At 46.9% G+C, this 15,991-nt stretch overlaps 1 long non-coding RNA gene across 1 annotated transcript in view; it reads left to right on the top strand.

Annotated features, from left to right (window-relative positions):
• LOC120616519 (uncharacterized) overlaps positions 1-15,991 on the top strand; it is a 64,159-nt gene that overhangs the window by 28,172 nt on the left and 19,996 nt on the right. Inside the window, exon 3 of the long non-coding RNA XR_005656612.1 lies at positions 9,262-9,302. This is a non-coding gene — a long non-coding RNA (uncharacterized LOC120616519). The remainder of the gene's footprint in view (positions 1-9,261; positions 9,303-15,991) is intronic.

The raw sequence follows: 15,991 nt of genomic DNA, 5'->3' as shown, positions 1-15,991 counted from the left end.
AAGGAAGGGAAAGAAACCCAGGAAAGGGAGAAAGAGCATAAAAAGAAACTTCTCGAATTGGAGTAAAGTATTGAATCCAATTGCCAAAGCGCAGATCTTTAACTCGACGGCCTCTCCAATTCTGACAACCTCTCTGCTTTTAGTTTTGAAGTCTTGGCCACAATTATAAATAGGGTGCCATGTCTGTTGAGACTTCCCAAGAGTTACATAAACGGTTCGGGTGGTTATATTTTTTTAAACAACAGTTTCTGAAAACACTGAAAAAAAAAAAATCCCACTTATTTAACAGTCTGATGCCTGAGCCAGCCCTAGGAGTCCCTGGGAAGGCTTGCAGAATCACTTCCGCCCGCCCGCAGTGGGGGCAGGGCCCTGGTTTGGTCAGGAAGCTCAGAGAACGTCTGGGAGGAAGAGGGAGGAGGAGCCCTCAGATTGCTCCTGGTTAGGCAGCTGCATCTTGTCACCAGCAGAGAGCAGGGGCCCAGGATGCAGCAGACATAGGTTTTCTGGGGACGTGGCCCTCTCAGGAGGAAACATGTCCTCCAGGCAGGCTCTTCCAATCTGATATCCAATGTGACAGTAGAAACGGGGTCCCTGGGCCCCAAAGTCATGATGGGAGCCTCCCATCTTTCTTAAGGTCTTAGCAGCCTAAGTAGCCTTGAGAGTGTCTCAACCCTGAGGGGCTGGGCTTCATCTGAGAAATGCCTGTGTCTCTCTTGACACATCCCAGTCACCAACCCCTGTCCTCACTCCAGTAGCCTCTGAAAAGCCATCTAGACAGGAAAATTGGTCTTACGTACCAGTGGGAGTGGCTTAAAGAATAGATAGCAAGAAGACCCTGCTGCCTCAAAGCCCTCAGGTTGCAACTGTACTTTTGCCCTTAGGATATATTTTCAGCTAATAAGCTTGCTCCTTCCCTAGGTGTTATTCTGGAAGTCCAGTTAGCGAAAGATGCATTACTCATTAGTGTAAATTAACTTTAGCAAACTGATATGCTCTATTTAAAGAGGGCCTGGTCCTGTGGTTCTCAGCCTCTTTGAGATTGCACACCTCTTCTAGAATCTAAGGAAATAGATGGGCTCGTTCCCCGGGAAAATGCACAAACATCCAGAATTTTGCCAGCCATTTGTGAATTTCAAGGACCCCTTTGATCCTACCCTGGAGTTCTGAGTTCTCATGAGGATGGTAACTGGGAAAAGGTGGTCGTGAGGGGTAGATACCAGGGATAAACAAGGAACCTGGATGCTGCTAGAGGTCACTTTGTGGTTTTCCCCAAGACCAGTAATATGATCATATCAGAAATGAATGGCGCCTGGCCGTAGTCACTGCCCTGCCCTAAGGAGAAGGTGTGCTCTGTCGGCAGTGATGTTGGGACCACATCCTGAGCGCCCAAGAGCATGTGCAGTAAATCTCCGTAAAGCTGGATGGGGAGAAAACAGCCCTGGGGACACTGGAGCGGGCTTTCTGCTGGAGGAGGCAGAAGACAGCTTATGTCATATGGTGGGTTGGAGTCCTTTTGGCGAGGTAACAGGGGCCACCAGCCTGCTACCACCGACCTCTCCAAGCAGAAGAGGTAGGGGCGTGGCCACTCCAGACTACATACTCATAACCTCGAGTCTGAGATCTCTTTTATTTTCTTTGGGGAAGTCAGTTTTGAGAGGCAGCTTGTAATTCCCTGGGTATTGTTCTGTTCAAACTGGGGGAAATATGGGGAAAGTTTTTGGATCTAGACTTCATCCAAAAGCATCACAGGGGATTTTTTGAAGTGAAACCAGCACAGTTATCATCTGTAGTCCCGTGCTTGCTATGCGAAGCCCCTCCTGTCTGTGACTCAAGGAGGAGAGAATTTCCCCTTCTTCAGCCAGCTGGACAGGCGTCAACACTGCTCTCTTTGTAAGCTCTTGCCAAAGGAGCAGGAGCAGGGCCTTGACTATGAGGAGTCTGCAGGGTTTGGGGGGCTGGACCCAGTTGAACACACATGAAAAGGGGTGGTCCTTCTCTTTACGGTCAGCCAGGGTTCCCCTGCCTCTACAGAGCCATACCCAGCACCTGCCAAACTAGGCACCTGCACATGCCTGCTGAACTGATTAGAGGTTCACCTCTCACTTACATCACACCATAGAACAAAGTCCAGGCTTTTCACGTCACACTCAAGTGGGCACGGCCTCACGATCAGATGCCCACCCTCTCTTAACGCTCACCATCAAGCTTTCTCCTTCACTTCTTGGAGTTTTGAATATTAGTGATTTTTGTTACTATTTCTATGTTCACTGGATTTCTTGATGTTAAAATAAAGATTTCTTAAACAGGATACACAAAGATGAAAAGATAGATAAATTGATCTTTCCTGAACTTTTGTTCATCAAAAGTACCATTGAAAGAGTGAAAAGGCAAGCCACAAGCTGACATCTTCAGTAACGTACCTAACAGAGGCCTCGTATCCAGAACGTACAAAGAATCCTGCAAGGCAATAAGAAAAGACAGACAAAATAGGTAAGAGTCTGGAACAGGAACATATTAAAAGTGGATATCCAAATAGCCAAGAAACAAATTAAAACTTATAAGATACCACTATACATCGACCCAAAAGACTGAAACTTTAAAGACTGATATTACCAAACATTAGCAAACCCTCATACATTTCTGGTAGGACTGTAAATGGGTATAAACACTTTGGAAAACTGTTGAGCAGTATCTACAAAAGCTAAGAGTCTACCCATCCCATAAATCATCAGCTCCACTTCTAGGTATGTACTCAAGAGGAATGTATGCATATGTCCACCAAATCTGTAGTATTTTTATTTATAAAAGCCCCAAACTGTAAACAACTCAAATGTCCATCAGTAGAATAAACAAATTGTATCATATCCATACAATGGAATACCTCACAATTTTTAAAAAGAACAAATTATAATGACACCTAACAACATTAATGAATCTCACAGACATGTTGAGTGAAAGAAGCCAGACACCAAAAAAAAAGTACCTATTATATGATTCTAAGCCCCTAGGGGCAGGACCACACCTTTTATCTCGGAAGCCTCGGCTCCTGACACAGTTCCTGCCACATACAGCCGGCCCTCGGAGTTGTTTGTTGACAGAGTGAGTGACGTAAGACATGGCCTTTACTCCTGAAGGTGTTTTCAGAGTAAAGTTTGTGTGTGTGCTAGAGTGGACTCAGTCTGGGGAGACAGTTCACAAATGCTCACTGTTCACTGTAAAATGAAGCAGAAAATTTGTGCCGTAAAGAGAAGCACAAATGAAGCCCTTTCACAAGCATGGGGCTGTGGGTTCCAGGAAGAGGCATTCGCAGGTCCTCGGGGGACTAGGAGGGCTTCCTGAAAGAGATAATACTGAGCTGAACTTTGAAAGGTGGTTGAGATGACAACAGGCAGAAAAAGCCTGAGAAGGGTCAGGCTCAGGGAATGGCATACCAGGCTGTTCTCAATCTTGGGTGTATGTCAGAATCACCTGGAAGGCTGGGGAGAGCACAGATAGCCAGGCCATGCCCCAGAGACTCTGACTCAGTAGGTCAGGGGTAGGGCCTGATAATCTGCATTTCTGACAAGTCCCAGGCGAGGCTGATGCTGCTGGTCTGGGAACCACACTTGATAACCACTGGCTTAAGCCAAAGCCAGCCCGTCCAGGCAGTTACATCTCACCTGAGCCACAGTGTTAGGTAAGTGAAGTGCAAGATGGGAGGAGGTAGGGACAGGTGGAAGGGGCTGTGGCCTGGAGGCCTTTGGCTGTTATCTGAGGAGCTTAGACCTAATTCTATAGACGTAATGTAGGGCCACATGAATAGACAAGTATAATAACTGGTCTCTGGGATGTCCCACATCAGGGTCTGGGTGCCCTCGACCTGAAGCTTAAAGGCCGCACAGATGTGCAGATATAAACACGGATAGACTTTGGTCTTGTAGAGACCAGCCTGCAGAGAGAGACACAGTTTACCCTGACGGACAGACAAGGATTGAAGAAAGGCATTATTTTAATGGGACATCGGGACTACTTGTAGCCATACAATATAGGCATGCTGTGGGGATGGCAGGGGAAGAAGAATCCACTGATCTGACCATTCAGATAAAAGCAGCAGTTTTACTTTCAATAAAGAGACAATTGCTCTGAATTTTTCTTTCTCGTGGCCCATAGCCCTCCCGGGTTCCCGAAGACAAGGATGTCACACCACACACACACCCGTTTCTATCACCAGGGAGATACCTAGACCCAGGAGGTTTCCCCAAGTGGTCTCTTTGGCCAGGGAAGGAGGAGTTAGTCCCCCAGGGGGTGGGGGTTGGGAGGGAGGCACACTCTGTGAATACCCCAATTGAAATGCCTCCACCCTTCCCCAGGTCACCCTGGTCAGGACATTGGACCAGCAGTACTAGCCCTTTCCGAATGACCCAGGTGCAAAAAGCAGCTGCCATCTGTCATCTTGTAGACTGGCTTCCAGTAACACCTGCAATAAGCTGCACTTACCAAGTAGCAACTTTCTGCAGCACCACTGGGAGACACATGAGTCGGGCGCGTGACCCAAGTTCCTCTCAGAACCCAGTCAACCGGGAGGTGGGGCGGGGAGCTGCCATTTCTGGTTATCATTAAAAACTCTTCTACCTGGTCCCTTGTTTCCTCGTCAGCATCCCTGGCTCAGGTCTAGCTGTGTCCTCTTCCTCACTTTCCATGTTGGCAGTTGGGGGCTCTCACTCATTCAGTAGGGTCCTGGGATTACAGAGATGGGTAAATCAAGAGGCTTGTGGTCTAGCGGGGAGCCCTTCCTGTCCCATAGCTGGAGATAGGCCAGTCTTGAGCAGGTACCCTCAGCCACTAGCCCTGCTGCTGAGGTAAGCCAAGTCTCTTGCCTTTGCACCAGCCTGTTCCAGAGCAGCCAGACCACGGGCCTCTGGGAGCCATGGCTGCTGCATACATGGTGATTGCAGGAGGATGAGACCACTGGTGTCCTGCCGACTCCCCGAGGACGTCCTTCCTCTTGGAGTTCTGCTTGCCTTTTCCCACGGGACATAGGAACTGGCTCGCTTCCTCATAACCCCCCTCCCACCACTCCCACTTGCAAGAGAATCACCTAGAACAGAGCAGGGGAGCAGAAATCAGAACCAGATTTAAATCTTGCTCTGCTACTTCCCGCGTGAGACTGGGGCAAGGGACCTAACCTTTCTTAGTCTCAGTTCCCTCATCTGTAGAATGGAGATAAATGACCTTGTTGCTCAGAAGCACAGAAGATATAGAGGCAAAATTCCTGTCTTTAAACTGCCCTGGAGCCTAACTGGGGGGTCAGACAAGCACACACGCAGTGTGATGTGGGCCATACCAGAGGCGTGTTTGGGGTGCAGCAGTGAGCGGAGCAGAGGCAAACTCATTCTATCTGACAAAGGGAAACTGCAGAGCTTCCTGCCTTGCTGTGGGGTGTGGGGCATGGTGGAAGCAACTCTCCAGGGCTTTGGACTCTATTGTTTGTTGAACATCAGACCCTGTGTCAAGTATTTTACCCATGTTTTATTTAGTCCTCGCAACAAGACTGTGAGACAGGTGTTATCATCACCATTTTACAGATGAGCAAACTGAGGCCCAGAAAGGATCGTGCATCCATCTGGCATAGTACTTATTGAGCATCTACTCTGTGCTAAGTGTTGCAGATAAAACAGTAAACAAAACAGACCCAAATCTCTCCCTCCTGGAGCTTGTATTCCATAAGGAAGTCACTTGCCCAAGACGAGGCTGGAATGTGCCAGAGCTGGGATTCAAACCCAAGTCTGGTGTCCTCCTGGGCTTGTGCTTTTCCCCCTCACCCCAGAACTCGCTGCCCCTCGGGGCACTCCTCCCATGGGGGACGTAGGCCATCCCTGCCAGGCCCTCTGAGGGATTCATGGATCCAGGAGCAAGGCTGGGTCTGGGATAGGAGGGGCGCTGTATTTCTTTGGAGCCCTGTTTCCTGGCAGCCCTGCACCAAGGGAAGCCTGAATGCCTGACCACTGGGATATTTCCCCCAGGGAGGGATGGAGGGAGGAGCTTCCTAAGGGGATTTCAAGGGAGGATGGGGGTGCTCAGTTAGAGAGTGACACCCTCTTCCTGGCTGAAGTGGGGAATCCCTTTGGATTTCACTGGGTTTATGGGAGGGACCTACCATTTTTCCACTGCTCAGGCCATTGAGGGAGAAAAACAAGACTAGGGTCGATCAGAGCATTAGATCAGCCTCTGCCATCTCAATGACCTCTGGACTCCTTGGCTCAGCTATGCCCTTACACTGCCCTCAGCCGCAGGCTGCCTCTTGATCTCAGGAGACCTGTGGCACCCCCACTGGGCAGTGACATTTTCTTTTAACCCAAGGAAACAATCAGAGATTTGCAAGCTCCTCCGCTAAGAAAAAAAAAAGACATAGGATTGTTCGTTATAGCCTTTATTCATACTAGCAGTCATTAGCAGTCATTTGGAAGCAATCTAAATGGCCAATGTTTGGGGATTAAATAAAATATGGTAAAAGTATGCATTCAATGAAATACCATGCAGTCACTGAAAATTATCAGGTAGCAGAAAATTAAATGACATGGGAAGAGCACTCATAATAGATTTAGTCAAAATTCATGACTAAAACAATGTATACAAAACAGAATTCATGACAGGATCTCATTTTTTAAAAAAAACATGTCTGTATATGCATAGAAACTGTCCAGAAGGACGCATACCAGTGGCGAACAGTAGTTGTCCCAGGGTAGTAGTATTGTAAGTGACTTTTGTTTTCTTCTGTTTTCAGTATTTTCCAGTTCCTTCAGTGAAAATGCATGTCTTTTGTAATCATGCAGAAAAATCCCCACAATGGAATTTAGAGAGAGAAAAGATAGAGAATGTCATCTTTCGGCTGTACTTAGATGGCCCCAGGCTCTACCCAGCCTTGGGAGATTGGAAAGCCCGAGAATAGTGTGGGAGGGGCCATCTGGAAGAGAAGTACCCTCGTCCAGGTCTCATGTCACCTGACCACACAACCTGGCTGAAGGAGGCCCCTCCCACACCTTTTCTCTCTCTTTCACCTCATTTTATCATCTTCATTGCACTTGTCCACATCTGAAGTGACCTGCCTGCTTTTCTGTTTCCTTGGTGATTATTTGCCTCTTCCGCCAGCAAGCTCATGAGAGCAAGCCCCTGCCTATCTTGCTCCCTCTGACTCCCATCAGGAGAAGGGGCCCAAGTGAGATCTTGGTTTCTAACGAACGGAGCAGCCCCAAACTATGGGCGTTGATCCTAAGGCTACCTGTGACAGTGGGAACATGGGAATAACTTCATAGGAGTCTAGAAACAGGCAGGTAGTCAGCTCATGGGGCCAGCACTGCATGAAGCTCAGCAATCTGGAGCACCTGGCCCAGCCTGATAACAACGGCTGCCATTGACAGGTGCTGTGGAAATGCCAGCTTTGCGCTTGCTTTTTCTAGAATAGTGAAGGGAATATAGAAGCAAGTTTCATATCATCCCTTTCCCCTTTGCTTCCAGCACTTCCGCTGTGGCCGGCCCACTCTGTCCTCCACTTCAGCCCCTCTCTTGAACTTGTTCTCATCAGGTTCTCATCCCAGCCATTCTGCTGAGTCTGCCCCTGATCAGGATCACCTGTGACTCCAAGACGCTAAATCCGATTGTTAATCCTCTGTCCTTGTATGACTTGACCTATCACAATCGATCGCCCCACCCTCCCTGAAGCCCTTTCTCCTGATTTTCCTCCTATAGTACTTGCTACTTCTCAGTGTCCTTTGTTGAACAATTATCTGGGGCTCAATCCTTGGACAGCGTCTCTGTTCAGTCCCTTGCTGATCTCATCCTTTGTCATGACTTTAAAAAGCTACCTGCTGAGCTCTTGCAAATCTTCATTTCCAGCCTGAACCTCTCCCCTGAACTCAAGACTCACGTACCCTACAGTCCTCTCCACTTGAGCGTCTAAAAAGCATCTTATATTAATGAGTCCAAAACCGAGTTCCTTATCTTACTCCCAAACATGCTCCATCAGCAGACTTCTGCAGTTCGATAATGGCAGTTCCACCCTCCCATTTGCTGAGGCTAAACGTCTGAATCCTCTTTGACTCCTTTATTTCATATCCTACTCCAATCCATCAGCAAATCCTCTTGGCTCAGTCCTTCTATGCAGCCTCTCTAGTCCAAGCCATGATTATCTCCTGCCAGGATTTCTGCCTGCGTTCTACCTATGCTACCCGGTTTATTCTCAACACAGCATCCAGAGCAATCTTGTTAAAATGTGAGTCATATCATGTCACTTCTCTATATAAAACTTCCCAGTGGCTCCCATCTGAGTCAAAGCTCAAGTTCATACAAGGGCCTTCCTTTAATGCCCTGCACACTCTGGAGCCTCTCACTACCTCTCTGATCCCCTCTCTTACTTCCCCTTCACTCACTCTGCTCTGACCACATCACCCTCCCCACTGAGCTTTATCACATCAGGCAGGCTCTCACCTCCGGGCCTTTGCACGTGCTAGTCCCTCCATCTGGAAAGCTTCTTTCCCATTAACTCTCAGGGCTCATGTCCTCATTTCTTTCAAGTCTTTGTCCATAATTTACCTTTCCATATGTCTGGTCTGGGCTTCCCTGCCCACATTATTTAGAATTTTGGCACTTCTTCCCATTTTCTGCTCCAACATCCCCTTTCCCCCTCTTCTGCTTTATTTTTCTTCCGGAGCTCGTACATCTGCTGACTAGTATATATTTTATTTATGTATTTATTTATGTATTTAGTTAGTTAGTTAGTTAGTTAGTTAGTTACTTAGTTAGTTACTTAGTTAGTTACTTAGTTGTTGGTCTCCCTCAGTAGACTGCAAGCCCCATGAGGGCAGAGAGTTTTGTCTGTTTTGTCTACTGCTGTATCCCCAGAGACCAAAGACAGTGCCTGGCATACATCAGGTGCTCAATAAATATCTGATGAATGGCTATATGCACAATAATGTATGAAAAAAACACTTACCGTTTATACAGGCCTTGAGACGAGGTGGAAAGAACGCTGGGTTTTTGCCCGCATGGAAGCATTAACATGCTAGTGAGAAAGAAATGTCCCTGGTGGAGGATGCCCCTGTGTGAAGTCTTGGGGCCTGTGTCTGCCCTGAGCCAGCGTGCCGCCAACTCAGCCCCAGTGCCTTCTGAATAACTCGCCACGGATGAGCACGTGTTACTGAACTTCTATCAGGCTTGTTTTGCCCAAAGGCCCACCCTCAGTGCTCTACCTCAATCATTTACTTTCCTTTTATTTTATTTTTCTAGGTGCCGGAGTTTGCAGCCTATTAGAAGAAAATAGCATCAAGGTAAGAGAACAATGAGACCGTGTCTAATTTGGGACTTCTCAACTTAAAAGGCCTTGGAAGGTGTTCAGGGAAGACTAGAGTTTGATATGTGGGCAACTGCACAAAGTAAAGGTCCAGGGGACTTGTGTTGACCTCCTGGATGGAGTGTAGGCACTGGGGACAGTGAGGATGGCTCGTCTAGAGGGGTGGATCATCAGGGTGGCTGTGAGGTCCGTAGACCCAGGAAGACAGTGCCTCCTTTGGGAAAACATGGCAACCTCCTCCAAGCCAGTCAATGTAGGCCACAGCCTGGCCCTGCCTGGCCCCCTCCAGGCCATTCCCCTTCCTCACGCTCTCTGGAGGTTCTGCCGGGCCTGCTAAAGTCACAACAGGCCTTGGCAGAGTGTCTGGGCCTTTTTTTCTTTTTCATGCAGAATGATTTGGTTATAGATCTAGGTGAATAAACTAGGATGCTTCCAGCATAGGGGTTCTCTAATTCTGTGTTAAATCGCAGTCCAAATTTCAAAAAGTGAATAATGGATGTGGGGGAATATGCACCGACATACGCTGTTGACGCGATTGGCAAGAGGCAGCTTTTAAAAGTGCGTCTGGCCTTTAACCGCTGGGTACTAACTAAGATTTGGTAAGCAGGCATGTACAAAGATATTTATAACCGCATTTGTTTCAATTGAAAAACCGGAAGACGGAAGCCCAATGCGCGGGCACATCCACAGCGCGCGTCATGCAGCAGAATGACTCATGTATATTTAAGAAGGATGTCATTAAGGTTAAAAAAAAAAAAAAAAAGGAAGAAAGAGAGAAAAAGAAGAAGAAAACTGGAAAAAGCTTACAAACCATGCAAGGAAAGTAGCTTTAGACAGCCTGGAGGGTGGAAATTCAGATCAGTCTCTTAACCAGCGTGGGAACTCAGGCAAGTGATGTGATCTCCCTAAGCTCTGCTCCCTCCCTGTAAAATGGGCATAACAATACCTGCCTCACTGAGTTGTGAGGATTTGGCGGGATTAACACAGCTAAAGGCCCCCAGCACAGGGTCCAGCAGTGGTGAGTGCTTAGCAGCTGGGCACCCAGATGAGATGTATATATTTACCTGTGTGTATGAGCCTGGAAACATCCTGGAAATTCATAGGCAAATAGTGGTTTTATTTGGCTGGTAGAAGTATGGGTGATTTTCAATATTTTCTTATTTATCTACAAGGAATACATATTGCTTATATAATGATAATATAATAAAAAAAAAAAGAAAAGAAAAGAAGTAACAATTAAAAAGGTTAAAAAAAATAAAAATAAGAAACTGCAGTGCATTTGGCAGGCAAGCCAGCTGAGCAGTGCTCTGAAGGACTGAGGCAGAGGCAGGGAGGAGTGGGAATAGGAAAGGCAGTGGATGAAGGAAGAGAAAGAAAAAAATGGTTACGCCTGAGGGCTGGTGCCCAAGCCTGTGTACCTCAGAAGTAAGGTTTAAGCCCCTGTAGGCATGTTCTCCACTTTGGCTTCTCCTGGGGGCACCCCTGGTAGGAAATATGGTGACCCAAGGCCCATCTGTTTCATCAGATGATGATGAGTGTGTGCAGTCATCTTCAGCTGCTGAGACAGCCTGACTCCAGCACATCCCATGAGGAGCCCCGTGGCTCCGGCCCTGGGCTGGGCTCCTCACCCGCCTTCAAAAACCCAGTCTCTTGTCCTTGTCCAGAGTAGGAAAGGCAGGGAATCCAAGTTGTTTGGGTTGGGAGTGGGGTGGGGGGGTGCAAAATTAGAGACTGAGCTTATCTTTGCTAATAGTTTATTTAGCACAGGTTCACTGAGGGAATTCCACAAGCCAATAGCATATAGAATAGTCTCTCAGTAAGCCAATAAAAAATAACACTCACGAGCAATGATGGATTAATTACGCTCTTGTAACAGGCAAGGGGAAATAAGAGGAAAATAGTTCAGATTTCACTGAGGTATACCTTTATGTGAACTGGTACTTGGGAGAGATGGCTTAAGCCAACTGAGAGCTGACATCCGGCTAGCTGCCAGAGCAAAAAATAAAAGTCCCTTGTCACTAGAGCACGTTGCTAGGGAACGATGGCACCAGTGTTGAAGGGCAAGATGATCTGTCTTCTCAGGCTGCTGTAGGACTTTCACCACTGCCACTAAGAATCACCTTTGCCCGAAGTGGAGCATGTGCCCCTAAGGTCTTCAGAGAGTTACTTAGGTCAGCAAAGAGTCGCTGTGCCCAGACGAAACTCTCAGATACTCCTCACAAACTCTCGGTCTTTATAGCCTGAAAGTCCATTTGCCACAGTGGCTCCTCCACACGTACTTGTCCATATGCCGCCAGCGGGGCTACTCAGCAGTTGGGCCACTGAGGGCTTATCAGCAACAACAGGTGAGATGATGATATCCTGACACAACTTACTTCATCCTTATATATGATAACAGGACAACTTTTTTTTGGTCCTTGCCATAAACAGGTGACTTAAAACAATTTCACTTAAGTCATAAACAAGCAGATTTGAAATCATATCAAACCAATACCCAGCACTAGTGAATTCCCGGAAGTCACCTGAAAGGGTGGCCAGCACCTCTCTTCTTTGGCAGCCTGCTAGGATCCATCCTCAAAGACAGGGTCTCCCACACAAATGCCTGCGGGAGGGGGCCAGTGGATACCCAAGGGCTGCTGTGCCGGCTCCCATCCCCACCCCACCTCCCCAGCTGCCTTACTGGCTAGTGACATCAGGACAAACTGCCACGTTGACGAGGTTTATGCCCACCCATGCCAGTTTATTGAGCATCCTTGGGACATGGCTCATCCACATAAGTGAATTTTCCAAATTATTAAATTTAATGCCACCACATTCCAATTTTTTGTTGTATTTATATTAATTAAATTTTTAATCAAGCGTATTTAAATAATGCATTCATATGATTAAAATATCAATAGTACAGGGAGGCTCATAATAAAAATCCCTTCCCCATCTTTTTCAGTCATGCACTCTCTAGAGGTAGCCTCTTTCAACCCTCCGATTAGTTTCTATTTCTGTTCATATCGTTATTTCTTGATTTACCAGTTTTAGGCATCTGTTGACTCCTTGTGGTAGATGAGAATTGAGCTTTCCTACGAAACTCCTCCAGGTCTCCTCCCTCCATCCTCCCAATAAGAACATGACATGATTTGGGGTTAACTCAGTAGTTAACAAAGGCACATCCTTCATGTCTGCGCTATGTGTTTTGTGTCCTTGTGTTCCTGAAAAAAAAAATGTTATAGTAGTTCTTCGATAATTTTCTCCCCTCTATTTTATCTGTTGGATCTACTGGATTCATATTCTAATTTTTAAAAATATTTTCTCTCTTATTTACCCTCCCTTCACCTTTTGGGTTTACCTTACCTTCCAACCCTTCTGTTGATTTTTTTTTTTATTATGGCTTTCCTATTTTTAATATACAAATACTCATTCTTGTTATCTGATTGTTCTTTTTTCATAACAATCACATTCTTGATTTATGGATATACCATCTCCCTCTTATCTTTCTGAAGGTATTATTTATTTTTCATTTGTCTATTTGTTTTGTTTTCATAGTATTTTTGTTTGTTTTCTCTCCTTCATGTTGGAGGCTTTCCTCAAATGTTAGATGTCTGTTGATATTTATGAATGAAGCAATAAAAGCTGAATTAAATTGTGTGTTTGGGGAGAACTGGGGCTTCATGGGAAGTAAGCCAGTCTTTCCATTAACAGGCCTATAAATGTCATACTCTTTTCTCAGGAACTAGATTTCCCAACCTTGGCACTATTGATATTTTGGGCCAAATTATTTCTTGTTGTCAGGGGCTCTTGTGCATTGTAGAATGAATGCTTAGCAGCATCACTGGACTCTGCCCACCAGATGCCATAGCAACCCCCCTCCCAGAGCTGTAATAACTAACAATGTCTATAAACATTGCCAAATGTCCCCTGGGGGGCCAAGTCACCCCACTGAGGACCACTACTCTAGAGCAATTCTGCTTCTCAAGAGAAGCATTCCAACTTCTTGTTCCATTATCTATTACTGCATGACAAACTGGCCCAGAACTTAATACCGTAAATAGTCACCTTCTTATTATGCTGCAAGCCAGGAATTTGGAAAAGACATAACCCTTCTCTGCTCACAATATCTGGGCCTTCAGCTGAGATGACTGGACCAATTGAGGGTGGCGTGAAAGGCTGCGAGTTAGAACAGCTGGGGCCGAAGGATCCACTTCTAAGATGATTCTTCACTTGGCAGGGATAGCTGGGGCTCAGCTGGCACTGATGATCGGAGAGGCCACACATGGCCCCTCTAACACAGCGGCCTGGGAGTTGGACCTCTTACGTGGGAGCTCAGGGGTCCAGTGAGAACGTGCCAGCCAGCAATATGGAAGCTGCAAGGCCTTGCGTGGCCTGGCCTTGGAAGTCACATGGTATCGCTTCCATTATAGTCACTAGGACACTCCCTCAGGGAAGGAGACAGAGACTCACCACTCAGTGGAAGAAGCATCAAAAATCTGGAGCCATGTTTTAAACTCACCACACTCCAGTAGAGAGTGATCTGTTCCTGGGACAGGGAGGGATGTGAAGAGTGGGAACACTGAGTCCCACTGTTCAGTGTTCAGATTTGCCCTCCTCCTCCTGCTTTCATTCTCTTGTTCATCTGCCTCTCTTCCGCCTGCGTGTCTCCTGATCAGTGTCTTCAGTCTCCTGCTGTGTGGGGCAGAGCATGGGGTGGACCCGGGAGGATTCCAACCAATTTCTCTGGTTCCTTGCGCCACCCTCTCCTGTCCCTGACCCCAGCATGGGGTCTGAACTCCTCCCGGGTCCTGGAGGTGAAGGGACTTGGCTCCTGTCAGTGTTCCCCTCTGCAGGCCCTTAAGAGACTAGCTTCCCCCATGCCATCATTCCTCCATCCACTTTCTAGCTTCTCGGAATGTGCCGAAATCTTTATCCACTCTTTATCCAATCTTTAAGGAGAATGGTCTCCTTAACCATCCTCTTTGCTCTGAGAGTTTATACCATTGTATTTCTTTACTGGCCTTTTAGTGGCACTTCAGGAGAGAAAGGAGATCAGGACATGTGGATAAACTGACATATTTAATTGGAGGCCCTGTCGTACTTTTTTTGGATAGATATATCTCTAAATTGTGTTATAATCTCCCCTGCCCTGTTAAAGCTCTGTTAAGTAGTACAGTGACCACATTTAACCTTTTTTTTTTTGTCATAATTCAGCATTATCTTTATGAACATACATGTTTACCTTGGAATTGTCAAACTAAGTAGAGCTATTTGTCCCTCCATGATGGTGACCCAAATTCCTGTGATAAGATTCCTTAAACCTTTCTCATGATCATCTATCTCTAGCTGCCTCTTGTCCCATGTATTTGTGGTGAGGGTGCCACATTACAGCACATTAACTTCTAAATTACTTCTTTTAAATGGCTATACCAGATGACTGTGCAGGTATCCCCCCCCGCCCTGCCCCTGCCCATTTTCCACCCTTCCCCACACCTCCCAGTATTTGACCTTGTGCACTGCAGCAATCAGGCTCCATGTCCTCATGCTTCCAGTTGAGTTTGGCCAACTGAAGACCCTACGGGAGATTGCAAGGGAATGTGGGGGTGCTGTAGAGTGCTTTAGCCCCCCAGCAGATCAGCAGGGTCTGTGTTCTTCAGCCTAAAGTCACAGCTCCCATCAGCCCTCTCCTACAAAAGGGGTCCCCAACCAGTCTGTGGCCTATTAAGAACCGGGTCACACAGCAGGAGGTGAGCAATGGGCAGGAAGCTTCATCTGTATCTGCAGCCGCGCGCCCCAGCGCTAGCATCACCACCTCAGCTCCCCCTCAGATCATCAAGATCTTCATAGGAGTACCGGCCCCTGATGCCAAAAAGGTTGGGGACCGCTGTCCTATGGGTCTCCAGGTTCTTGCAACCACTCCCCCCTCCTCCAACCCCCTTCTCCCTCAGGCCCTGGGTAACCGCTCCCCACTGCTGCTGGCTCCTGGGTACATCTCCTTCCCTTGTTCGTCCCTTTAATCCTGCTCACACCCTTGTTCACAGTCCTTCATTAAGCTTTCCTGTCACCTGTGGAGTGCACATCTGTTTTCTACTGGGACTCTGGCCATACAGAAACTTTTTCTGATTTGCATCTCAAACAAGAATAGTCTCTGAGTGAGCCTGAGACATTCTAGGAGTCCTATCTAGGACCTCTGTGACATCTCTGGGCTACTCAGGGGCTTTTTAAAATTCACTTCCTAGTTTTTAACTATAATAGATAATAGAGGGTACTAGATTTGTGACTTCTCCATACTGGGAAATATTAAAGTGTTTTGAGAAGAAAATAAGCATGTAAATAAAAAGAACCAGGACAGAGAATTCGTGATGACTTTTTGAAAATACATGACAGACAGGGAAATATCAATAGTTTCAGAAAAAGATTAAATGCCTGGATAACATCCTTACTGGGTCTTCAGGTAAAATGGGTGTTGGGGGACATAAAGTGGGTGTTGGGGGACATCCCAGATATGTCTGGTGGGTGGGGCTCCCTCAGACACGAAATTAGCTGTCCCTCAGGTCAGCCTGCCAGCCAGGCCTATGTGCTTTCAGGTCACCAGCTTGCGACGCTTTCGCTCTGAGGAATGCCATGTGCTTGTCTGTCCACTGGGAGGAGGATAAACTGGCACCTGGAGAGGATAAACAACTC

This window comes from Pteropus medius, unplaced genomic scaffold (genome assembly GCF_902729225.1).
Source record: "Pteropus medius unplaced genomic scaffold, Ma_sr-lr_union100, whole genome shotgun sequence".
In the NCBI taxonomy this organism is placed as follows: domain Eukaryota; kingdom Metazoa; phylum Chordata; class Mammalia; order Chiroptera; family Pteropodidae; genus Pteropus; species Pteropus medius.
Note: the sequence above shows the minus strand (reverse complement) of the source record. Positions and strands in the feature narration are given on the sequence as shown.